This window comes from Hyla sarda, chromosome 5 (assembly GCF_029499605.1).
Source record: "Hyla sarda isolate aHylSar1 chromosome 5, aHylSar1.hap1, whole genome shotgun sequence".
Lineage (NCBI taxonomy): Eukaryota > Metazoa > Chordata > Amphibia > Anura > Hylidae > Hyla > Hyla sarda.
This window is the reverse complement of record NC_079193.1, coordinates 353,489,894-353,517,708: the sequence shown is the minus strand read 5'-3', so window position 1 is coordinate 353,517,708 and position 27,815 is coordinate 353,489,894. Positions and strand designations below refer to the sequence as shown.

The 27,815-nt window shown below is 45.0% G+C and overlaps 1 protein-coding gene and 1 long non-coding RNA gene across 4 annotated transcripts in view; one reads left to right on the top strand and one right to left on the bottom strand.

Moving 5' to 3' along the window:
- Positions 1-27,815, top strand: part of SAMD12 (sterile alpha motif domain containing 12) — a 639,318-nt gene that overhangs the window by 293,496 nt on the left and 318,007 nt on the right. The gene's annotated exons all lie outside the window — the stretch shown is intronic.
- The window catches only part of LOC130274375 (uncharacterized), a 63,934-nt gene that overhangs the window by 28,538 nt on the left and 7,581 nt on the right, over positions 1-27,815 (bottom strand). The window contains exon 4 of one of the 3 annotated variants that reach the window (XR_008844345.1): positions 18,267-18,547. The exons of the other annotated variants lie outside the window; for them this stretch is intronic. This is a non-coding gene — a long non-coding RNA (uncharacterized LOC130274375). Of the gene's footprint in view, positions 1-18,266; positions 18,548-27,815 lie in introns of those variants that run through there. 3 annotated transcript variants of the gene reach the window in all.

Below are 27,815 nucleotides of genomic sequence, written 5' to 3'. Positions count from 1 at the left end.
GCTCCTCCCCGGAGCGCTCGCTTCACTCTCGCTACCGCAGCGCTCCGGGCAGCTCCACTGACCCGGTGCGCTGCGATACCGTCTCCAGCCGGGATGCGATTCGCGATGCGGGTGGCGCCCGCTCGCGATGCGCATCCCGGCTCCCGTACCTGACTCGCTCTCCGTCTGTCCTGTCCCGGCGCGCGCGGCCCCGCTCCCTAGGGCGCGCGCGCGCCGGGTCTCTGCGATTTAAAGGGCCACTGCGCCGCTGATTGGCGCAGTGGTTCCAATTAGTGTGTTCACCTGTGCACTCCCTATTTATACCTCACTTCCCCTTCACTCCCTCGCCGGATCTTGTTGCCATTGTGCCAGTGAAAGCGTTTCCTTGTGTGTTCCTAGCCTGTGTTCCAGACCTCCTGCCGTTGCCCCTGACTACGATCCTTGCTGCCTGCCCCGACCTTCTGCTACGTCCGACCTTGCTTCTGTCTACTCCCTTGTACCGCGCCTATCTTCAGCAGCCAGAGAGGTTGAGCCGTTGCTAGTGGATACGACCTGGTCACTACCGCCGCAGCAAGACCATCCCGCTTTGCGGCGGGCTCTGGTGAAAACCAGTAGTGACTTAGAACCGGTCCACTAGCACGGTCCACGCCAATCCCTCTCTGGCACAGAGGATCCACCTCCTGCCAGCCGGCATCGTGACAATAGATAGATATGAGATGTATAGATAGATATGAGATAGATAGATAGATATGAGATAGATAGATATAAGATAGATAGATGATATGAGATAGATAGATAGATAAATAGATAGATAGATAGATAGATAGATAAATAGATAGATACTCTATAGTTTAAACTAAAAACTGTGCATTAGAAGTAGATTCTCTACCCTTTTGCGGCCATCATGTTGTGTAGTTTTTCCTCTGGACTCTCACTACGTGCACTTTGTGATTTTCTTGGATTTGACTTTAGGGATATCTCACCCCGTATCTTATACCCATCGTTGTGATATTTCGTGTTGTTCTGTCCGTATTTACGATGCAAAGTGTTGTTGTTCTGATACTTTCTAGCACCTGCTTGCGAAATGCGCATTGTTACCGACGCCTGTTTGCCATCTGTTCAACAAACCTCAGGGCAAAGTTAGTTATTTTTGAAGAATAAATGGGAGCAATTCTTCTCAGAGCCGCAAACGTATCATTTCCGTTCTTCTCAACAAGGAAACGTTGACTTCTTTCTCTTAAAGTGACACTTCACCTTTCATTATCACTTGCTTTATATTGTATTTAGCAAATGCAGATCCTTGACTCTGTGTAGCGCATCATTACTTCTTTTGCTTATTATTCAGTGTGTTATCTCTATTTGCAATGTGGTAAACACTGCCTATATGGAAAACATGGAAGAGCTGATGTTGACTGATGTGATTGTCGCATCCTGCTGCCCCATTCTTCCCATTGTCCATCATTCCACCCAGACGCATAACTTGTAGCTTATGGGCCCCGATGCCAAATCTGCAACAGGGTCCCATGTGCCAATTATAATACTGGTCTCTTATGAGGGTTTTTTGCCTTCCTCTGGATCAACTCAGTACTGTCTCATTAGGGTTATAGGCTGAACTTGATGGACTCTGGTCTTTTTTCAACCTTATGAACTATGTTACTCTTATGGGGCAGGTGTGCCTTGGGGCTCCAATGCAACTGCTACTTTTGCACCCCCTATAGCAACGCCCCTGATTCCACCCCTATCCATCACTCCCCAAGCCTGGTCTTCTATGGCATCTGTCCCACTCGCTGCCAAGTCCTACACTGTGTCACACTCATTGCCACGACGTGTGGTACTCTGCATGTGCTGACTCCTTAAAGGGGTACTCCACCCCTAGACATCTTATTCTCTATCCAATGGATAGGGGATAAGATGTCTGATCACTGGGGTCCTGCCACTGGGACCCCCGTGATCTCTGTGTAGCACCTGACGTTCATTTAGAATGCCTGGTGCGGGCAGTGAGAGTTGTGACGTCACGTCTACGCCCCTCGTGATGTCACACCCCGCCCCCTCAATGCAAGTCTATGGGAGGGGGCGTAGCAGTCACCACGCCCACTCCCATAGACTTGCATTGAGGGGGCGTGGTGTGAAGTCAGGAGGGGCGTAGACGTGATGTCTCAACCCCCGCCGCCTGCTCCAAGCATTCTGAACAAAATGTTCGGAACGCTGGGGCAATGGAGTACCCCTTTAAAGGGCTCATTTTTCAAAGGGCCAGTGCATGTCAAAGCACCCGTGATCTTTCACACAGCACCCCGTTACCATCAGCCCCTGGAGCATGTTCTGATGACTGATGACTGCCGATGACGGGCCGGAGTATTGTGATGTCATGGCTCCGCCCCGTGTGATGTCACGCTCTACCCCCCTCAATGCAAGCCTATGGGAGAGGGCTAATTCTTTGCTCCGTGATCTTATCAGTACCATTTTTGTTTTGATCAAACTTTTTGATTGCTTTTTATTCTTTTTTTATGGTATAAAGTGACCAAAAATATGCTATTTTGGATTTTGGATTATTTTTTTAGGTGTACGCCATTTACCATGCGGTTTAATTAACGATATATGTTTATAGATCAAACTTTTATAAGGGAAGGGGTTAAATCACATTTAACAATTTTTTTTACACTTTTTTCTGCACTGTTATAGCCCCTATAGGGGACTAAAACATGCATTACACTAATCTCATACACTGACCCATGCTATGCCATAGTATTGCATTGATTAGTGTTTTCGGTGCTCGTTTGCTCCATTTTGGATATCAGGCATTGAGCAATCAAACAACGATCAGACAGGGAGGAGGCAGGTAGGGACCCTTCTCACATCCGTACAGCTGATTGGGACACCGCGGTTTCACCGTGGTGGTCCCGAACAGCCTGACTGAGTTGTCGGGAATACTTTTCTTTAACTTTAGACGCGGCCATAAACTTTGATCGCCGCATCTAAAGGGTTAATACTGGGTATCACTGCGATCGGTGATGTCTGGTATTAGCCACGGGTCCCGGCTACCGTTAGCCGCCGGGATCGACCCGATATGACTCGGGGGTGGGCGCAGGGCGTACAGGTATGCCATGTGTCCTTAAGAGGTTAAATCTTCTTCTCTACCGTGTTGATTCCCTTTATGTATGTAAATATTTCTGTCATATGCCTTCTGTCTTATCTTTCTTCTACACATGTTAATGACCTTTAACCTTTGCCGGTAAGTTTTCTCCTGCAATCCATGTATTAGCTCTTCCCTGAACTCTGTGGCCCCGTTCTTAGCTCCAGCGGTAACTTTACAATTCTCTTCAGTGTGGGACGCTTGCCTCTGCTTCATGGTTTATTACCTGCAAGTATTATTGTGTTCTGAGGAACCTTCCTGGTACTGTAGCATGCATTGGGGGAGGATTTGTAAATGTTTATTATCATTGAGGGATATGTGCATTATTGTGATTTTGATAGTACTTGTCACTTTACCCCAATTGTGGATTGAACTGGACACTTATATCTGTTATCAATTATTGATCTACTTATAGCACCCAGCTTATGACATTGTTTCCTGCTTTCCCTTCTCTGAACTCTCTCTAGAGTATCTATATTCTTCTGGCGATACCGTCTCCAATGCTGTGCATAATACTCCAAGTGAGGTCTCATCAGTGCTGTGTACAGCAGCATGAGCACTTCCCTCTCTACTGCTAATACCTCTCCCTATACACCATGAGCACTTCCTTCTCTACTGTTAATACCTCTCCAAATACACCATGAGCACTTCCCTCTACTGCTAATACCTCTCCTTATATACCCATGAGCATTTCCCTCTCCACTGCTAGTATCTCTCCCTATACACCCATGAGCATTTCCCTCTTTATACTGATTCCTCTCCCTATACACCTATGAGCATTTCCCTTTCTACTGATAATACCTCTCCCTATACACCCATGAACACCTCACTCTCTACTGCCAAAGCCTCTCCCTATACACCCATGAGCATTTCCCTCTTTCTACTGATAATACCTCCCCCTATATACCCATGAGCACTTCCCTGTCTACTGCTAATACAGTTTGGATCAAAAGTTTGGGCACCCCAGGTAAAAATTTGTATTAATGTGCATAAAGAAGCCAAGGAAAGATGGAAAAATCTCCAAAAGGCATCAAATTACAGATTAGACATTCTTTTAATATGTCAACAAAAGTTAGATTTTTTTCCCCCATCCTTTACACTTTTAAAATAACAGAAAACAAAAAAATGGCATCTGCAAAAGTTTGGGCACCCTGCAGAATTTATAGCATGCACTGCCCCCTTTGCAAAGCTGAGACCTGTCAGTGTCATGGATTGTTCTCAATCATCATCTGGGAAGACCAAGTGATGTCAATCTCAAAGGTTTTAAATGCCCAGACTCATCTGACCTTGCCCCAACAATCAGCACCATGGGTTGTTCTAAGCAGTTGTCTAGAAATCTGAAAGTGAAAATAGTTGATGCTCACAAAGCTGGAGAAGACTTTGATGCCTTTTGGAGATTTTTCCATCTTTCCTTGGCTTCTTTATGCACATTAATACAACTTTTTACCTGGGGTGCCCCAACTTTTGATCCCCACTGTAACTCTCCCTATACACCAGAGAACACTTCCCTCTCTACTGTGAATACCTCTTCCTATACACCCATGAGCACTTCCCTCTCTACTGCTTATACATCTTCCTATACACCCATGAACATTTCCCGCCCTACTGCTAATACCTCTCCCTATACACTCATGAGCACTTCCCTCTCTACCGCTAATACCTCTTCCTATACAGCCAAGAACACTTCCCTCTCAACTGCTAATACCTCTTCCTATACACCCATAAGCACTTCTCTCCCTACTGTTAATCCCTCTACTGTTAATATCTCTTCTTATACACCCATGAGCACTTCCTTCTACTGCTAATACCTATCCTTATATACGCATGAGCACTTCCCTCTCTACTGGTAATACCTCTCCCTATACACCCATGGCCCACCATCCTGGGGAGAATATTTTCACATGTTTTGAAGTACCACTGATCCTTTACTCAAGCTTTGAATACTGTCCCACCTAGTCTCCAGATCGGACCCAGTAATGGACGGGGATGTGAATGAGCCCTATGAGCAGCTTGTCAGCCGTACAGAATTGTTATAATAGACTCCGGCCCTGGACATTGCTGGAAACAAGAAATCCGCCCCCGTAACCATTGGCTGAGACGTGCCATGTATATTTGTGGCTCAGCGGTGTAAAATTGATTTGAAGAGTAAATCATTCAAGTAATGAACTGTTTCCCCAATATAATTTATACATTTGTTTTGTATGTTAATACCCGAGCGGAGCTGAGCTGTATTTTTATTCAGCAAAAGATGAATATCTGAGACCTGGACTCGATTGGTATAAATAATGGAGTTTCGAGCCGCTCTCCTTTCTTAACAGATTCTTTTAATCAATGTTGTTCACTGGTTTATATGCATAATTCTCCCATTCGGAGCGGCACTTAAAGGGAACAGATCTCGGCGTAGTGTGCCGAGAAAGAATCACATTAGGAATGTATTCATTTAGTAGACAATGGATGCTGAAATATAATGCGCTTCACTCCTCTGTTGTATTACTTTGTATTCGCTGTATCTATTTTGCTGTGTAAAGGGACAACTCCAGCAATTTTAAATTGACTTATAGCACATTGATTCAATGAAACAACGGTGGAGTGCATATTTGGGCTGGTCCTACAGTCCTTACAAAGTCACATGCAAAGTTCTTTAACCCCTTAAAGGGGTACTCCGGTGGAAAACTTTATTTTAAATCAACTGGTGCCAGAAAGTTAAATGGGCACTGTCATCAACTTTATTTTTTGATATGTTGTAGTACTCATGTACTACAACATATCTGCAATATATTTTCATTATTTATTTTTTCATTTTGTGGGTGAATTTTAGGTTTGAAAACCGGCCACTAGGGGGTCTCCCTCCTAGTGGCCGGCTGCAGCTTGGCGTGACGTCACGCCTGAATTCGGACTGATTGTGGCCGGGCAATCGGTCCTAATTCATTTACACTGCGCTCGCTCCCTGCCTGTCAATCAGACAGGCAGGGAGCGAGCGCATTGGCTCCCCGGCAACTGGCTGGGAGGCCACTCCTCCCGCACATGTCGTCGCCGCCGCTGCCCCTGCACGCCCGCTGCCGGACTACCCCTTTAAGGACTCAGCGTTTTCAGTTTTTGCATTTTGTTTTTTAAGTCCTTATTTTTTTTAAATCATAACCCTTTCAATATTCTACATAAAAATCCATATGATGGCTTATTTTTTGTGCCACCAATTCTACTTTGTAATGACATCAGTCATTTTACCCAAAAAGCTACAGCAAAACTAAAAAAAAATCATTGTGCAACAAAATAAAATAAAAAAAAAGCCATTTTGTAACTTTTGGGGGCTTCCGTTTCTACGCAGTACATTTTTTGGTAAAAATGACACCTTATCATTATTCTATAGGTCCATACAGTTAAAAAGATACCCTACTTATATAGGTTTGATTTTGTCGTACTTCTGGAAAAAATCATAGCTACATGCAGGAAAATGTATACGTTTAAATTTGTCATCTTCTGACCCCTTTCTTAACAAACTGAATCTGAAACAGGTCTCTCTACGTCTGACACAGATCTGTCAGACACGGACAGATCCTATACTAGAGGAGATCGAGGACGAGGTCAACCACGAGGTCATAGACCAAGGGGTAGTTACAGGTCTCATAACACATCTTACAGGGCACCTGTCTATAACTACCAAGCCCCAACCCAATCACCATGGGGAAGAGACAATGGGGGATCATATTCCAACTCTGGGCCTGCACCCTCCTCATATCACCCAATACCAAACAATCAATCCCAACCTTTTTTAGGGGAAGGACCCAAGGACCAGTATTAACTGCGTCAGTGCCCCAAGAGAGGGAGATACCCAGCGTAAATCACAACCAGATTATTAACCTTTCAGTGCATACCCTTACACGAGAGCAGACGGAGGTACTAAAGAAGGGACTTACGTTTGTACCCACAACCTGTTTTGATCCCTTTATTTGGACTAAAGATATCAACCTGTTCTCGCGCAAGTTAAGGTGGCACAAATTCTTTAAGATGCGGGAAAAAAGAATGCAAGGCTCAGATGACCTCACCGTCATCACGGTCACTATCTGCCTCTCCGATGAGAATGCAATACAATTTGTTACGTCAAGAGAGGATGGCAATATCAGAACTAGAGTCCAATGAAGATCTTATAATAAAACCCTCGGACAAGGGGGGCAATGTTGTCCTCCTTGACCGAGGTAAATTCTTGGAAATGTGCCATCATCTACTGGATGACCACACTACTTATGAAGTACTGCCTGGAAATCCAACTGCCAAGTATCGGGAGGAATTGAGGGATATCTTGGTGGCGGCTAGACGTGACAACCTCATTGAGTTGGAATTCATGCTGCCCGAGACTCCAATTATACCGACATTCTATGCACTACCTAAAGTGCATAAAGGTACGACACCACTAAAGGGGAGGCCCATTGTGTCGGGTATAGGGAGTCTCGGGCAGAATGTAGGCATATATCTGGACAAGATTCTGAGGCGCTTCGTGCAATCGTTACCCTTGTACACACGAGATACATTGGACTTACTTGGTAAATTGGAGGGCCTTACGATTGAAGAGGACACCCTATTGGCCTCCGTGGATGTGGAGGCTTTGTACTCCTCAATCCCTCATGATGTGGGAATTAATGCAGTCTCCCATTATCTGTTTTCCCGAGGTACCCATCACCAAGCCCACAGCCAATTTGTCGTCAACCTCCTCTGATACATCCTCACCCACAATGACTTCATTTTCAACAGGCTATACTTCCACAAACTCAGGGGTACCGCGATGGGGAGTCCATGTGCCCCATCGTATGCGAATTTAATCCTGAGTTGGATGGGAGGCCACGATCGCTTTTGTGGGTGAGAGGGAGGAGGCATCAGAAAACGCAATCTTTTGGTTGCAATACATTGACGACATTTTTGTGCTGTGGGCAGGACCTAAAAGGGATATTGAGGGGTATCTTGAATCCCTCAATAAGAATGGGATATTGAATTGGGGTTCACCTATGAAGTCCAGACAAACTCCCTTGCATTTCTTGATGTATGTATCTCTAAGGATGGACGGGGTAGTTTAAAAACCACTGTTTTTTGTAAAACCACATCCACGAACAGCATCCTGAGGTGGGAAAGCTGCCACCTGGTGCCCCTCAAAAGGGGCATACTGAGGGGGCAGTACCTCCGCCTCAGGAGGAACTGTTCAGACACACAAGAATTCATACAACAGGCACAGGACCTCAGATCGAGGTTCCGCCAACGTGGCTATCCAGATTCTACTCTAAGAAAAGCTTATCAGCGTGCATTATCCAAAGAGAGGGCTCAGCTCTTGATACCTCAGCAGAGACACACTGAAGGCCCACAACCCACAAGAATAAAAGGCACATTTGATGCCATGCATAGAGAAGTAAGAGACATTATTTCTCGGCACTGGGATGTGCTAAAACTGGATCCGGATCTCTCAGATGTGATCAGGACCGCACAATGATCACTGACAGAAGAGGGAGAAACTTAAAGGATGTACTGACCCACAGCCACCTAGCACCCAAAACTACAAGTACTTAGCTTAACAGATCATTACCCCGGGGCTCCAATAGATGCGGTCATTGTAAAGCCTGTTATAATATTGTTAAAACTAAACAAGTGTTAGATCTGACCACAGGCAAACCAATAGAGATTAATCACTTTATTAACTGTAGCTCCCGAGGAATTATTTATGTGGCCATATGCGCATGTAATAAATACTATGTGGGAAAAACCACCCGAGAATTTAGAAGGAGAGTCTTGGAGCACCTTGGTGATGTCCGCAACATACGTGAAACCTTGGTAGCCATACATATGAATGCGGCTCACCAGGGTGATACAAAACGTATTAACTTCATGGGAGTGGAGCAGGAGACCCCGACACAGAGAGGGGGTGACCTGGATAAGATCCTACTCCAGAAAGAGTGCAGGTGGGTGTATCGACTTCAAAGCCTAGCCCCTAGAGGACTGAATGAACAACTCTGTTTTGCCCCCTTCCTCTGACTAACTACCATACTAACACCTTACCTTTTCACTATCCTTCCCCCTGCTTATTATTGATCCCCTCCTTACTCCCTCCAACCAATCCCCTTCCCCTCATCTGCCCCTCCTTCCCTCTCCCCCCCCCACTCCTCCCTTTTAGGGATTTAATAGGTGAGGGTGGTGATACAGGCAGAGAGGGGATGTCCCAGTGGACCTTTGAGGTAGAACCACCCCTAGTGTAGGGGCCATCCAGGGGATAACAGGAGGTACGAGTAATCCGGTACCGCCCTTTTTAGGGCGTCCATGCCGCTTAGGGATAGGATCATTTGCGTAGGGATTACTAGGGGTGGTATAGCTTAGCTTTGGTTTTTATTCCCACAGGGGAGGAGGTTATCAGTATGGGTCATTTACTAATTTCCTACTCTTACATTTTCCCGTTTTTTCGTAATCATTGGTGCACACTCCCCTATCACTGCTGAGTCCCTACCATCAGGACCACATCCCAGTATTTTTATGATATCTCCTTCTATCTTTTTAACTAATATAGCATAAATCTTTATCCCAGTTGGGTACTACACTTCCTAGATGGCCCCATTTAAAATCTTTTTCACTCTAAGGATCATTGAGGGGCGTACCCTTAGGCCCCAGCAGTATACACATTGGGGGTATATATACTTCCCTCTATATATAACCTTTTTGCTAGCTACGATACCATTATTCTTTACAGTGGACTAAGCTGTAGAGAGGTCCTCCTCTCATCTCAAATTTAATTATTTTTACCTGTCTAAGGAGGAGTCTAGGTATAACACTATGGTAATGTGTGCTAACATTATTTCTTTATGATGGCACACTTTATTTGTGTCCCTGTGGTCTATTACTACCACTGAGGGAAAGCATGCACTATGTCCCTTTAAGATATTGTTGAAGGGCGGTGACTAGGAGCGGCATGACGTCATGGTAAATACGAATCATCGCTTTACACTTTAAAATCTCATTACTTTTATTCCGTACCCTCTTACAATCAGCCCTGTTTGGACTGCTGTTAAGACTGGCCAAAAATCTGATCTTTGTACACTTTGTAGTTTATATTAGATCCGTGGCTCACAAACGTCCATACTAAACACTATAAGGCGCATGCTCAGTAAGGTTATCTGTCTCTCAGTACGGCGTGTGAGAGGGCAGTAACGAGGGGCGCAAACTAAGGTGGTCATGTGATAAATAACACGCCGGCGTGCTGTCAGCGCGCGCAGATGCGGCAACAGGACGGGAGCGCTGCCATTGCAGCGTCTGCTCTACCTCCTTAACACGTAAGTGAACTCTTTACAGGCTCTGCTACTGAGCTAGCGTTCTTATACATATATATATATATATATATATATATATATATATATATATATATACTCTGTCTGCCTCTGGCATATTTGTATAGCATCGGTTGGTTGTTACCCCTGGCAACTATGTAAGTAAGAATGACTTAAATATCGGAAGTGTTTGCATTATGACTGGGGTAAGCAGGACTTTGCTGACAAAAGGTCTGTACCATTTTCTGCCCCCCTCCTTCTCTTTGTTTCTTTTAGATCCTATGAATATTTTGGTTATCCAAATCGGACTATTTGTGCTGGGGAATGGACGCTTATCTGTGAGGATATCATGAATCTAATCTTGATTACACATGAGCAATCTATAAGAATGTGTTGATGGCTGTTATATGAATTTGTTGATCCCTACAAAATACCCCTGAGGAAGCAGGTGCCATAAAAATTTTGTGCACATAGACACCCGCAGAAACGCGTCGGGGTTATGGGGTGCTTACATGACACAGTTGTTAAGAGTAAATCCTGTGTCTTGTGAGATAAAATCATGTGTATGACTATTTGTGGAATCTATGATTTTACTTTATGTTCCTAATATAGTTATGCCCTTATATGCACCACTGAACTGCGGATTTGAGGTATCCCTAATGTGAGGTGGACATTTTTTATATAGTAATTTAGTATATTTTGACTTGGTATCCACTATAAGTTTGTGTGGGTGTATTTTATAATTAATTATAGTAAAAGTTATGTTTTAAAGCACCTATTCCTTTTGGGAAACTCTATATTCCATCTTCTGACCCCTATAACGTTTTTAGTTTTCTGCATATTGGGATGTATGAGGGCTTAATTTTTGCGCCATGATCTGAAGTTTTTATGAGTACCTTTTTTTTTTTATGGGACTTTTGGATCACTTTTTATTCATTTTTTTTAATGGTATAAAAAGTGACCAAAAATACACAATTTTGGACTTAAGAATTTTTTTTACGTGTACGCCATTGATTGTGTGGTTTAATTGGCAATATTTATGTTTATAGTTCAGATGTTTATGCACGCAGTGATACCACATAGGTTTATATTTATTTTTATCAATAGTTTTTAGGTTTTTTTTTAAATGGGAAAAGGGGGCTGATTAAAACTTTTATTAGGGAAGTGGTCATGGGGAACTCTGTCAAAGAGTTCAAAAGGGGTCTGGATGCATTTTTGGAGAATAATAACATTGCTGGTTATGTATACTAGATTTATAGGGACAGAACATTGATCCAGGGATTTATTCTGAGGCCATATTTGGAGTCGGGAAGGAATTTTTACCTCTAGTATGAGTTTTTTTTTTTTGCCTTCCTGATCAACTCAGTAAGGACTCATTAGGGATATAGGTTGAGCTTGCTGTATATAAAATGTTATAGCTTTAAGAACAGTTGTCATGTGGTTAAACATTTGTCATGTGATTGTAACCCAGTGAGGTGTCAGTGACCATGTGACCTAAGGGTGACCTATGGGACCCCACCAGAGATTCCCCTATATAAGCCCTGGGAGGAGTCTCTTCACTCTCTTCTTGCTGTATGCTGAGTTGCAGTACAGTCAAGCCCAAGGTGTGTGTCTGGAGTCCAGAGGAAGCCTGAAGTCTGTCAAGCAGCCACAAGTCTACAAGTTCCCTACCCCCAGGCCCCAGTCAAAGCCTGGTAAGCTACAAACGGTGTATAGTCAGTCTCAGTCAGTCAAGTCAAAGTCAACCTGTCTTCAGTCAGCGTGGCCTGCATCACAATTGTCCCAGTCCACTGCGAGTCCCAACAAGCCCTAAGGTCTCTGAAGTCACTGGTCACCTCCGTGAGCCTGGTTAATCTGTGTAGACTTTTCCACCTGTCTAACTCAGTAAAGCTACCGTTATTCCGAAACTTGGCGTCAGAGTCATTATTGCCCCCATGCCTAGCCCAGGATCCAGCGGTATACCTTCAGGTGGTATTGAGGATAAAACACGCCCTGGCATCACGGATACAAGGGGTTAATGCCAACTGCCCCAGGGTAATTCCATCTGCCCTGCATCACATCCTCTACCACACTTTGGACCCCTTTAATTAGATAAATAGCCTTGATTTTTGTAGCTAATTCATTCTTGCATTTTAATGATGACGCACAGATCTGGTTACTTTGAGGCATCCTGTGCCTATATAGATAACTATGATCTCGTCTTCCCTCACAAGATGGCTGTTTTTGCTATGTTGATATATGATGGTGTATTTTGTGATCATTCTTTGCTCCTGTTATTGTCTTGGAGAAGAGAAAAAGTTCTATTGGCGAATCCTTTGAGTAATAGGTTTTGCCGGCATCTTATTTCAGTTTCAAATTACAACTCGGACATGGACGGTGATTTATACAGTTTGATGTCTCAAGACTGGTGGAAATTTTTCCATTTTTTAAAGGTTTATCCATCTTTGATATATATTGGGTTCCAGCTCTGTCCTGAATAGAAAACTGTGTCCCTACTGGAAGATGAACTGATCTTACTGCATAAAATCCATCCCTTCGAGAGAACTTGGACAAGACGTCCAAGTGATTTATCCAGTAAAGTTCTAAAAATATATATCTATGGAGTAATATTGTGCAGAAAAGTTTTTGTAGACATATTTTTTAAAGTACTGGACGAGGATCCCCAGTTACCTTTGGTGTAAGATGCAACTAGGACTCCATGTTACTCACTCTATTGGTGGCAATATGTGACATGGTATTAAGAAAGGTTTATCCAACGAAAACGTCCCTTACTTGTCAGACAGGTTGGTACTGATCTGACCAGAGGCTAATAATAGCATAATAAAAGTATAAGTAAACCAGTAAATGACAGAAAGGTCCTTGTTCAGCACTACCCTTTCTTGAAAATATACTCTCCTATTGAAGACTGTGTCCTCGCAGCGGGACTTAAACTAGGAACAGTGACTAATAGGTAAATATATGTCCTGTCTGGAGTTAGGCCGAGCTATGACTGGATCTAGCTGAAGCATATGTGGCTGTGGGAAAGGCAAGCCCTATACTGACTAGAACTGGAATTATTTGGTGATGACTGGACCAAACCACATAACTGGAACGTTAAAAGGAGAGATTTATTAATCAGAATGCAACGCGTTTCGATGCACATGTGAAGCTTCCTTAGGCATGGCAATACAAGGCTCGACAAGGTTTATATAGCAGAAGGTTAACTATTTCATAACCATTAACCCCTTCCTGCACAATCAGGTACATGTATGTGATGATTAGGGATGACTTCCCACATCACCATGTACATGTACCTGATGAGAATAAATTGTCACAGCGCCGCCGGGCGCTGTGACAGTTTATTGAGCTCGCCTGTGCAGCCGGCCAGGGACCAATTGCAGAGGTCCCCGGCCGGCGATCACTGCTATTGGTCCATCAGTACAGATGTACCAATAGCAGGGATCTGGTGCGGGTCTCCTCCTTCCCCCTCTCCTCTGCTGCTTCACTGTGTGAAGCGATCGGTGATGAGGGGAGCCCCATCAGAGGAGGCCACCCACGGGCACTCAGGCTTGTTTTTGCGTGACCAAATGTACTTTGTAATTTTTTACGTTTACGCCGTTCACCATACGGGATTATTAACATTATATTTTGATAGTTCGGACATTTATGCACTCGGGATTCCGAATATGTTTATAAAAAAAAAGAAATTACGCTTTTTGGGGCTAAAATGGGAAAAACTGACAATTTTCATTTTTATTGGGGGAGGGAATTTTTTTTAAAAAAATATTTACTTTTTATTTTTACATTTTTTCAACTTTTTTTTTACACTTTTTGTGTCTCCATAGGGGACTATCTAGAGCAATAATTTGATTGCTAATACTGTTCAGTGCTATGCATAGGACATAGCCGATAATACTGATCAATGCTATCTCCTGCTCTGGTCTGCTCGATCTCAGACCAGAGCAGGAGACGCCGGGAGATGGACGGAGGCAGGTGAGGGGACCTCCGTCCACCATTACAGATGATCGGATCGCCGCGGCAGCACTGCGGGCGATCCGATCATCTATTTTATCATGCGCGTTGCCGCAGATGCCGTGATCTGTACAGATCCCGGCATCTGAGGGGTTAATGGCAGACATCCGCGTGATCGCGGACGTCGACGATTACCGGCGGGTCCCCGGATGCTGATAGCAGCCAGAACCTGCTGCGTATGACGCGAGCACTGCTCCGATGCTCGCTGTCATACACAGGACGTAAATGTACGTCCTGGTGCGCAAAGTACCGCCAAACCAGGACATACATTTACGTCCGTGGCCAACCAGGCTGCCTCCAGCTGACAAAACTACAACTCCCAGCATGCTCCGACAACGGTTGATGTGTGATTATTTCTCATCGCCACATTTTAGTACCCACTGGCCATTATACAGTATTTCTTCATACTGGTCATACATCAGAAAAGATCCACTGGGGAACATTTATCAAATGATTTAGACTGGTTTTTCCTGTCTAATATTGTCTCTCCTAAAGTCGCAGTCTATATTTGTGCGACTTTTTTGCGACTTTTGGTATAGAGGATTTTTTTCACTGTAGCATAGTAGCTTATAATAGATCTAAAAATGCACTGGTCCGGAATTTATCAATTGCGACTTTCCTCAAAAAAGTCGCAATGTGTGAAAATACTGAAAATACTCTGAAATGTCAGACCATGTTGAAGCAGGCGGAAATAAAATCTAAACGAAAGTCCGGGCGCATAATGTGCGACTGTTCATAAATTTAAGGGGTACTCCACTGGCCAGCATTCGGAAGTAAATGTTCCGAACGCTGTTTTCGCGCTGTGGAGGTCGGCCACGCCCATTGCGAAGTCATGATCACGCCCCTCAATGCAAGTCTATGGGAGGGTGCGTGACTACCGTCACGCCCCCTCCCATTGACTTGCATTGAGGGGGCGTGACCATGACATCACAATGGCCGTGGCCAACCCCTGCAGCGCGAAAAACAGTGTTTGGAACATTCACTTCCGAACGCTGGCCAGTGGAGTACCCCTTTAAGCGCACAACAGACCAGACATATGCGGTGGACATTGGTCTATATTTATGTGGAAAATAGACAGTGATGATAAATGTCGCCCATTGTGAGAAAGACAAATGATCTTTCTGAGAACATTCTTTACTGTAAGATCATTTGTTGACAAAAAAATGTTTCTGACCAAAAAGATTTTTCATCCGACCATCAGATGAAACATTATAAACATAGCGGACTTCTTCTTATATTATGACAGTCAGACATTGGTTGGCTAGAATGGTTGTTTTTTTGTAAAGTTTTGATCATCAATCTATTTTCATCAACTTTAAAGCGTACCTGTCATATCACAAAAAATAATGCTTCTATATGTTACTCACTAGATCATGCAGATGCTTTTCATATCTTTTTTTTATGTGCCTAGCTTCTGTATTTGGTTAAAAAATCTCTCCGTTATGCTGCTCACTCATTCTGAACTGCTCAGGAAGGGGCGTGTCTGAGACAAGCACTGAGCCCGCCCTCACTCCCCTGCATTCACTTCCTCCCAGAGTCTACTGTGCTGGGTGTCTTTAGCCAATCACTGTAGGCTGCTCTGTAACCCCCTCCTCTCTGTTTTCAGACAGCAGTCTGATAAGACAGGAGTGAGCCCAGAGGAGTGCTAGTTCCACCCTCACTTCCTGGACTTTGTCCTCCCTTGTGCTTTAGCTGGGACAAAGATGATTCTGCAGCCAGGCAGGATTATGTTCTGGTGGTATGGGGATGCCTAGTGGTATCTTAATCCTTCCAGTAGTTATCAGCTGCAGAAGTTGAGTTGTTCTTTTCTGTCTGACAACAGTGCTCTCTGCTGACACCTCTGCTTGTCTTAGGAACTGCCCAAAGTAGGAGCAAATCCCCATAGCAAACCTCTAATGCTTTGGACAGTTCCTGAGACAAGCAGAGGTGTCAGCAGAGAGCACAGTTGTCAGAAAGAACAACTCAATTTCAGCAGCTGATAACTACTGGAAGGATTAAGATTTTTTCATAGAAGTAATTTACAAATCTGTTTAACTTTCTGGAGCCAGTTTATATAAAAAAAATAAAAATAAATACAAAATTAAAAAAAAAAAATGTTTTTTCCTTGAATACCCCTTTAATAGCCTAAATTGACAAATGGTACAGAATAGTAATGTACTAACCAGTGCTATTCCTTTCTAGTCCTCCTCCGGCTCTCCATCACATGACCCCCATTACAATCCCATTCACTTGACTGTACTAAGGATAGTCCATCAGTGTAAATTACCGTAAAACTTTGACCCCTTTAATGAAACTAGTTTCTGCTACGAAAACCATTTCCATAATATCTTCCTAAATCTGCATTTCCAGTTTGGATTTATTAACTTTCCTTTGTTTCCAACTCTCATGTCTGGCAGTAGGGAAAAAAAAATCTTCCACAATCGGCACTCGCTGCCACCAACTTTCTCTCTCAAAAATTCCCATATGAATTGCAAGTATTTATGACTTTCCTAATCTGTGCCAAATTACAGTAATACTGGCGCCAAGGGAGACGCAATAATCCCCATTTTAAAGTATGTCAAGGGTTATATAATCCTTGGCACCTCCTCAAGTGATGAATGTCAGGGCGATTAGCTCAGATACTTTGCAGGTTTTTTACATGCACACTTTTTGGCACCTTATGAATAATGTACGCTTGTGGGATGACAGTAAATCAGTAGAAAACCACCTTGAATGGAGGCCTACATGTCTATGCCTGACCCTCCATCAATATATATGCAGTGATTGGATCAGGAATCGTGGAATGTGATGACTGGAAAATACATTTATGAATCATTTTTTCTTCACTATAGTCACAGAGAAAAATTAAATGTCAAGCGAAATTCAAAGGGATGAAAAAAATTCACCTTTAAAGGGGTACTCCACTGGCCAGCGTTTGGAACGAAATGTTCTAAATGCTGTTTTTGCATTGCGGGGGGCGGCCACGCCCCTCATGATGTCATGACCATGCCCCCTCAATGCAAGTCAATGGGAGGGGACGGGACGACAGTCATGCCCCCTCCTATAGACTTGCACTGAGGGGGAGTTACCATGATGGCAAGAGGGGTGTGGCCAACCCTCGCAGCCCGAAAACAGCGTTTGGAACATTTAATTCCAAATGCTGAACAGTGGAGTACCCCTTTAAATGTCATGTGTCTCAAGCAGGAAGCAGTGATACACCTCCTTAAAATAGATAAATCACCAGGTACAGATGGAATACACCCCTGTGTTATAAGGGAATTAAAGAAGATATCCAGTGCTGAAAAACGTATCCCCTAAACTAAGGATAAGGGATAAGTTTCAGATTGCGGGGGACTCAACCGCTGGGGCCCCCTGCAATCTCCTGTACGGGGCCCCAGCAGCCAGCAGGAAGGGGACATTTGACCACCGCACGAAGCAGCAGCTGACACGCCCCCTCAATCCAACTCTATGGAAGAGCCGGAGCACTGCCTTCGGCAATCTCCGGCTCTGCCATAGCGCAGTATTGAGGGTGTGTGTCAGACGCTGCTTCGTCCGGTGACCGACACCTGCTATCTGGCCAGTGAGCCGGGGGGCCCCGTACAGGAGATCTCGGGGGGCTCCAGCGGTCGGACCCCCTCCCGCGATCTGAAACTTATCCCCTATCCTTAGGATAGGGGATACGTTTTTCAGCACTGGACTACCCCTTTAAGTACAGTAATACAGTAATCAAAACGTGTTGCTGAATTACATACATACAGTGGCCATGATTTACTAAGAGTGTTGGGTTTTAATAGTGGGGAATGTTATTTCAGACTTGCAGGATTCCACTCTATTACATACGGGGATTCACAGATTCACAGGTCAGGAAAGTTCTGATCAGCTTTTTTTGAGGTGTAAATTTCCAGCCATTTATTTACAGGATTTCCTGTGAATTCAATAGTAAATAAGTCTGATTGGGAGAACACACCCCTTTTCTTGCTGGGCACGCCTCCTTATTGCCCAACCACACCTCTTTTGGGTGTTTGACAGGTTGGCAGGTTTATTTGGGCCAGTATGTCTTTCCAGTTCAGCCCATCCTTATCTCATGATGGAAAAGCCAATTGTCCTCATTTCAGGGAGAAAAAAATCCTTCCAGATGTCCAATTGGAATAAATTCCTGAATGAAAAAGAAAAGAAAACATGATCCATTTACATATATTTAGCGGATCTCCCCAAGAATGAATTGCGCAGTTGAAATCAATCATTCCCAATCCTTCGGTCCTCCTGCCATCAAGTAAGAGTCAGGAGGCCCCAAACATGTTAAATGATTGGTTGATCCTTCCAAAATCAGTAAATTTGTCCACTTAGAAAATCCAGCGGCTCTTTTACTGCCATTGCGGCCGGCTCAGAAATATTCTCCAGCTATGAGCTGGTGTAAATATCTGTAACTTTTTAAAAGTCGTCCCTAAAATCCTATGTGAAGCAGGCACGCTCCTTCCTTCCTACTTGGTGCAAAGTAGTGCAAACCCCCCAAAAGTTGCACATTTATGTGCAGAAATGGTGATTTTTGAGCAAACACAATTTCTGCGCAAAAACGTGCAACCTTGGAAGATTTGCTCTACCTGCTTCTCTAAGGCTAGGTTTCCACACAGGTTTTTTTCTGGCGTTTTTTTTTTAAATTGCCACAGCAGTTTTTGAGCCAATGCCAGAAGTGTATTCAAAAGGAATGGGAAATACACTGCTCAAAAAAATAAAGGGAACACTAAGAACACATCCTAGATCTGAATGAACTAATCTTATGAAATACTTTCGTCTTTACATAGTTGAATGTGGAATCAATGGAAATCAAATGTATCAACCCATGGAGGTCTGGATATGGAGTCACACTCAAAATCAAAGGGAAAAACCAACTACAGGCTGATCCAACTTTATGTAATGTCCTTAAAACAAGTCAAAATGAGGCTCAGTAGTGTGTGTGGCCTCCACGTGCCCGTATGACCTCCCTACAATGCCTGGGCATGCTCCGGATAAGGTGGTGGATGGTCTCATGAGGGATGTCCTCCCAGACCTGGACTAAAGCATCCGCCAACTCCTGGACAGTCTGTGGTGCAACGTGGCATTGGTGGATGGAGCGAGACATGATGTCCCAGATGTGCTCAATCGGATTCAGGTCTGGGGAACGGGCGGGCCAGTCCACAGCATCAATGCCTTCCGCTTGCAGGAACTGCTAACACACTCCAGCCACATGAGGTCTAACATTGTCTTGAATTAGGAGGAACCCAGGGTCAACCGCACCAGCATATGGTCTCACAAGGGGTCTGAGGATCTCATCTCGGTACCTAATGGCAGTCAGGCTACCTCTGGCAAGCACATGGAGGGCTGTGTGCCCCCCCCCCAAAAAAAAAAATGCCACCCCACACCATTATTGACCCACTGCCAAACCGGTCATGCTGGAGGATGCTGCAGGCAGCAGAACGTTCTCCACGGTATCTTCAGACTCTGACACGTCTGTCACACGTGCTCAGTGTTAACCTGCTTTCATCTGTGAAGAGCACAGGACGCCAGTGGCGAATTTGCCAATCTTGGTGTTCTCTGGCAAAGGCCAAACGTCTTGCATGGCGTTGGGCTGTACGCACAACCCACCTGTGGATGTCGGACCCTCATACCACCCTCATGGAGTCTGTTTATGACCGTTTGAGTGGACACATGCACATTTGTGGCCTGCTGGAGGTCATTTTGCAGGGCTCTGGCAGTGCTCCTCCGGCTCCTCTTTGCACAAAGGCAGAGGTAGGGGTCCTGCTGCTGGGTTGTTGTCCTCCTACGGCCTTCTCCACATCTCTTGATGTACTGGCCTGTCTCCTGGTAGCGCCTCCATGCTCTGGATAATACGCTGACAGACACAGCAAAAACTTCTTGCCACAGCTTGCATTGATGTGCCATCCTGGATGAGCTGCCCTACCTAAGCCACTTGTGTGGGTTGTAGACTCCGTCTCATCCTACCACTAGAGTGAAAGCGCTGCCAGCATTCAAAAGTGACAAAAACATCAGCCAGGAAGCATAGGAACTGAGAAGTGGTCTGTGGTCACCACCTGCAGAACTACTCCTTTATTGAGGGTGTCTTGCTAATTGTCTATAATTTCCACCTGTTGTCTGTTCCATTTGCACATCAGCATGTGAAATTGATTGTTAATCAGTGTTCTTCCTGAGTGGACAGTGTGATTTCACAGAAGTGTCATTGACTTGGAGTTACATTGTGTTGTTTAAGTGTTCCCTTTATTTCCTTTGGAAACCTAGCCTTAGTGAATGTCCCCCTGTGTTTTTTTTTTAGCTCTCAACAAGCAAATACTTTTAAACAGTTTGCAGACCAGCCATACAAAATAGCCCAAAAAACGCTGAAAATAGAACCCTGTGAACGTAAAATTATCCTGAATGGGAATTACCATCCGTTTTATGGCTAAGAGAGGTACTCCGGCGAAAAACATCTCATCCCCTATCCAAAGGATGGGCATCCCCACTATCTCCAGGCCGGCAGCACCGGCATCCGGAACACGGAAGCTTGTCATATCTGTGTTAGAGGGGGTCACGCCACACCCCTTCCATTCTTGTCTATGGGAGGCGCCATGACGGCTAGTATGTAGCCGTCACACCTCCTCCCTTAGACATGAATTGAGGGGCGTGGCGGCTGTAGTCACCAGTCATCGGATGACCGGGATGCCGCTGGAGATTGCGGGGGTCCCCAGTTGCGGGACCCCCGTGATCAGACATCTTATCCCCTATGCTTTGGATACGGGATAAGATTTTTTTCGTCGGAATACCCCTTTAAATTGGCACTGTCAGAATCTAAAAATTTTTATTTGTTGTATATCTTGGCAAAACTTTAACCCTATATATTCTTCATGAAACATGTATATCCTTTTAATTAAAATTATGATTTATATATTTAAAAAAAAAGGACCACTAAGGGTCCCCATACCATCCAGAATATAATTCTGTCTGTCTGCAGAGACCCAGAACAGCACAGCAGACTCAGGGAGGAGGTGAATGCATTGTCAGTGAGAGCGGGCTCAGTACTGGCCCCTTTCTGAGCAGTGAATGTCAGAATGAGTTAGCACCAGAACAGAGGAATTTATGAGCTAAATACAAAAACATGAAAAAGACATGGAAATTGACAGCGCGGACCGGACAAGAATGCAGGTAATAGGAGTGTCTAAGGGCCTTTAATGGAAAAACAACCTTCTTGATGGCGCTCTAACCGGAGAAAATGCAGAGTTAATCGGCTAAGATATCATTTATTCATTTATTAATGCAAGGCGTTTCAACCCTGGGATGGGGTCTTTGTCAGGCATCGTTAGATGCCTGACAAAGACCCCATCCCGGGGTTGAAACGCATTGCATTAATGAATAAATTATATCACAGCCGATTTCACTGTATTTTCTTCGGTTAGAGCGCCATCAAGAAGGTTGTTTTTTCATTACAGGCCCTTAGAGACTCTTATAACATTTATTACGTAAAAACTACTTTTAGTAAAAAGACAAAAATAATAAGTAAATAAATAAACATAAATCTATGTCTATCCCTTCCTACAGAAAATCTTATTTTTTCCCCTTTCTCACCAGACATGTAATTGTTCTATCCCACGTTGCATAGTTTACTGGGAAAATAAAGATTTCCCTGAAGTGTTTCCTTAGTAGACGCTGATAACCAAAGATTTCCTTGTAAAAAGCCGGTCTCGTTCTGACTATAATCCCTGAACCGGCGGTGCACCGGGCAGGCAGATTTATGTCTGTCTCAAACTTCAATTCTTGCCTTCACCTTGAGGAAATTGCTCCGTGTAATAAAATACTTATTTTTTTTTTCTTCTTCCCGATGCAATTTCAGAACCCCGCCGTCCATACTTTAGCGGCTGCGACTTGTTTCCATGACTCATTATATTATACAGCAGTAAATAAAATATTTAGATACATTGTACATCTTGATACGACTCCATACCGGTGTACGTTCTTGTGTAGCCAATGATCCATATGTTACCTGCCGCATTGTAATATTTCTGACAACGACCAAAACAGGAGAAAAAAAAAAAAAACTGCGGGAAAATAATGAGGTCTTATAGTTTCCTGCGTTAAAGAAGTCGGAGAATATTTTCAATCAATCTCTGTAATGTGAAGCATTTGTTAGACAGGATGATGTACATTTATGCCGTTGTCATGTCGCATGAATGATGAGTGTACACATCACGTTCCAGTCGACCATCCATTATATTAAGTGCCAGGCGCGTATACGTTGGGAACGGCTCCTCTTGCATTTAGATGAACATGCTCGGGAGAAATTTAACAAAGTCGGTGATTACATCCACAAAAAAAATAATAAAAATAAGCGCAAAGTGTTTTTGCTTTGTATTTTAACTTCTCCCATAGACACAGAGATGGCGCTGTATTTTCTGTAGCGTGGTGAAACGTTGCTTGGCACCATATGCTCCTTCCATACTCCATATTAAAGGGGTACTACCATGCTGACAACATATCCCCTAACTAAAGGATAGGGGATACGTTGTCTGATCGCGCGGGGTCCTGCCGCTGGGGACCCCCGCGATCTCGCACACAGCACCACCGCTCTCATCAGACCCCGGAGCGAAAATCCGCTCCGGGTCTGATGATGGGGCCGGTGATCATGACATCACAGCTCCGCCCCCGTGTGACGTCACGCTCCGCCCCTCAATGCAAGTCTATGGCAGGGGGCGAGACAGCTGTCTCGCCTCCTGCCATAGACTTACATTGAGGGGCGGAGTGTGACGTCACATGGGGGCGGAGTTGTGACGTCACAATACTCCGGCCCTATGATCGGCAGTCATCATACCCGGAGCGATGTTCGCTCCGGGGCCTGATGAGAGCGGGGTGCTGCGTGCGAGATCGCGGGGGTCCCCAGCGGCGGGACCCCGCGCGATTAGGCAACTTATCCCCTATCCTTTAGATAGGGGATAAGTTGTCAGCACGGTAGTACCCCTTTAAAGAAATGTTCTCCTCTGCAAGCAATGTTTTTAAGGGTATGTTCGCATGGCGGATTTTTAGTGGAACGTGTGCCTAGAAAATTTCCAGTGGGTATTCTGCAGACAGCAGGAGCGGGCAGAACATGACGGCACTAGGACCACTCAGAAATATGCAGCAGAAGAGAGAACAGAATAGATGGCAACTCAGCCAGTAAAGTCCATTGTTGCTTTATTTCCTGGGGACATGGGGATGGGCATACACAAACAGGTGCATTCCAGGGAAAAAGAGCAACGTTTCACGATCTCAGCTTCTTCCGGCCCACTCAGAACTATGTATTCTCCATAGACGGTAATGTATTTCTGAGCGGATTCCGCAGAAATAATTGACATGGAGGCCGGAATGGAAATTACCATCATGTGCATTTCGCAGCAGAATCCCATTAAGGGTTGGGTCACACATAATGGATCCGCAACGTGTTTTACGCTGAGGATCCACCGGTGACCGGCAACCCATAGTGTGCCTCCAGCTGTTGTCCTGCCTTTCCCCACCCCAGGGCCAGGGAGACGCCAAGTGCACTTGCAGTGTACACGGACATCGCGGAGCAGCCGGGATGTCTGAGTACACTGCGCATGCGCGCTGCGACTCTCTGGCCCATGTGTGGCTGCTCGGAGTGGTGGATTGCCGATGCAAGCAGGCCAGGGGGCCGAGGAAAATATGCTGGGGAATCTATGAAAACCGTCACTACCCCCCCCCCCCCATAGACTTGCATTGAGGGGGCGTGAACGTGACGTCAGGTTGGGGCATGGCCGTGACGCCACGAGCCTCTGGCGCTGCACCCGATGCTCTAAATGAATGCCGTTGCAGCAGGGAGATCGCGGGGGACCCCCTCGATCAGACATCTTGTCCCCTACCCTTTGGATAGGGGATAAGATGTCTAGGGACGGAGTACCCCTTTTAATTCTGTCCTAAAAACAGCTTAGAAGTCCATAGGTATACTCCTAGGTGACCTAAACAGGGCTCTTAGACAGTGTCATACACAGGTTTTGGACTATTCAGTTACACAGGTACAGAACTAATTAAGTCAGAACCAGAACTTTTTGCCAGTGATTCGGAGAACTTTTGAAAAGTTCTTAGAGAAAAGCTCTGGTTCTGGTGGAGCCTGGCCAGCCTGACGCACAAGTGAAATCAGTGTGTGGGACAATCCTCAGCTCCTGGAAAGCAAAGCCACCTGGTGTAGGACAACACGGAAAGTGAGTGATTCCTAAGCACGGCCGTGCTCACAGCAGAGACTGTCACCTTGTTCTCAAAAACATATAGGTGAAAAGAACACATATGGCGCTATCTAAGTGCTGTTAACAGATATACATCAGGGTGGTGCAAGTAGCGATGATGTAGTTGAGGATAATGAACTCACCTATTTGTGTAGCGTGTCAGGCATAACACTGTAAATAGCCTCATGGAGCAGTCAATACAGACAACGCGTTTCACAAGGTGAACCCTCAGGACCTGACGAAGCGAGGGTTCACCTTGCGAAACGCGTTGTCTGTATCACCCCCATTGTTATCCAAATAAACCAATTTTTAGCTCATTCCTTTGCATGAGTAAAATCTCTGTACATGAGCTTATATACAGTATATCCATCTGTCCCAAGGTGCCGCACAGCTTTCCTCTTTTTTTTTTGGGTTGGACTGCCCAGTCTCTTCCCTAGGAAAAAACTTACCCTCATTGGAGAGACTGTGCCTTCATATTGACATTATCAATGATGCTACAACTACAGTAAAAGTGATTGCATTCAACTATTGCCTGGTTATTGCCGCTGATGACCCTGCACCTTACTATTGATTCAGAAACGTTCACAGACATTTTGGGGGGCAGGGGCTCAACTGAAAAAATGGGCAGTTCATTTACCTTGATATTACTAACAGCAGCTGTCCAGGAAAAAAGGGCACCTAATGAGGAGGCATTAAAAGGGCAGGGACTGAAGCCCCCTTTCTAGTCTATGTGTGTGCCCTATTGCTGGAATTACACTGATGGTGGTCGTACTATATGAATAACCGTATTTTTCGCCCTATAGGACGCACCGGCATATAAGACGCACCCAATTTTAAAGGTGCAAAATCTAGAAAAAAAAAGATTCTGAACCCAAAAGTGATCTTCAACCTGCAGATATTGCAAAACTTCAACTCCCAGCATGCCCGGACAGCCGTTGGCTGTCCGGGCATGCTGGGAGTTGTAGTTTTGCAGGTTGAAGACCACTGGTATAGGAGGTTATACTCACGTGTCCCCGCCGCTCCGGACCCGTCACCGTTCGTCACCGCTGCCCTGGATGTTGCTCCATCGCTGTTGCCGCGTCCCCGGGGTGTCCCCGACGCTCCGGACATCTTCTTCCCCGGGATCCACGCTCTCTGTCGCCGCCATCACGTCGCTACGCACGCCGCTCCTATATGATGACGGGACGGCGTGCGCGACGACGTGATGACGTCGAATGAGAGCGCCGGCCATGCAGGGGATCCCGGCACGGAGCAGACACCAAGGAGGCAGGTAAGGTCCCTCCCAGTGTCCTTTAACCCCTTAACGACGCAGGACGTATATTTACGTCCTGCGCCGGCTCCTGCGATATGAAGCGGGATCGCGCCGCGATCCCGCATCATATCGCGTCGGTCCCGGCGCTAATCAACGGCCGGGACCCGCGGCTAATACCACACATCGCCGATCGCGGCGATGTGCGGTATTAACCCTTTGGAAGCGGCGGTCAAAGCTGACCGCCGCTTCTAAAGTGAAAGTGAAAGTGACCCGGCTGCTCAGTCGGGCTGTTCGGGACCGCCGCGGTGAAATCGCGGCATCCCGAACAGCTGATCGGACACCGGGAGGGCCCTTACCTGTCTCCTCGGTGTCCGATCGACGAATGACTGCTCCGTGCCTGAGATCCAGGCAGGAGCAGTCAAGCCCTGATAATGCTGATCACAGGCGTGTTAATGCACGCCAGTGATCAGCATGAGAGATCAGTGTGTGCAGTGTTATAGGTCCCTATGGGACCTATAACACTACAAAAAAAATGTAAAAAAAAAGTGTTAATAAAGGTCATTTAACCCCTTCCCTAATAAAAGTTTGAATCACCCCCCTTTTCCCATAAAAAAAATAAAACAGTGTAAAAAAAATAAAAAATAAACATATGTGGTATCGCCGCGTGCGTAAATGTCCGAACTATAAAAATATATCATTAATTAAGCCGTACGGTCAATGGCGTACGCGCAAAAAAATTCCAAAGTCCAAAAAAGCGTATTTTGGTCACTTTTTATATCATTAAAAAATGAATAAAAAGTGATCAAAAAGTCCGATCAAAACAAAAATCATACCGATAAAAACTTCAGATCACGGCGCAAAAAATGAGTCCTCATACCACCCTATACGTGGAAAAATAAAAAAGTTATAGGGGTCAGAAGATGACATTTTTAAACGTATAAATTTTCCTGCATGTAGTTATGATTTTTTCCAGAAGTGCGACAAAATCAAACCTATATAAGTAGGGTATCATTTTAACCGTATGGACCTACAGAATAATGATAAGGTGTAATTTTTACCGAAATATGCACTGCGTAGAAACGAAAGCCCCCAAAAGTTACAAAATGGCGTTTTTTTTCCGATTTTGTCGCACAATGATTTTTTTTCCCGTTTCGCCGTGCATTTTTGGGTAAAATGACTAATGTCACTGCAAAGTAGAATTGGCGACGCAAAAAATAAGCCATAATATGGATTTTTAGGTGGAAAATTGAAAGGGTTATGATTTTTAAAAGGTAAGGAGGAAAAAACGAAAGTGCAAAAACGGAAAAACCCTGAGTCCTTAAGGGGTTAAGCTGTTCGGGACGCCGCGATTTCGCCGTGGCGGTCCCGAACAGCCCAACTGAACAGCCGGGTTAGTGTCACTTTCCCTTCAGACGCGGCGGTCAGCTTTGAACGCCGCGTCTGAAGGGTTAATACAGGGCATCGCCACGATCGGTGATGTCCTGTATTAGCCGCAGATTCCGGCCGTTGATGGCCGCAGGGACCGCCGCGATAGGGGTGTATTCGCCGTATAAGACGCACCAACTCCCCCCCCCCCAGTTTTGGGGAAGAAAAAGTGCGTCTTATACGGCGAAAAATACGGTATGTGGTGCGGCTGGTTATATTGCATGGACACGGACTGGTACTATCGTATGGCTGATATCATATTGAAGTACTATGGGAACTATGGTTGGTATAATTGTATGGTCACTGGGGTTGGTCTTACTATGTGGGCGCCATTCACAATAATTGCACAAGATAAGTGCATAATGTATGTACATGAGATGGGGCAAAGTCCATAGGGACCTTCATGGATTACACAACACACGCTACCTTTGTTATATTCATCTTACAATCTTTTGTAGTTTTTTGTATCTTTAGAATTGGGATTTTCTTTTTAAAAATTTGCTCCGTAAAGA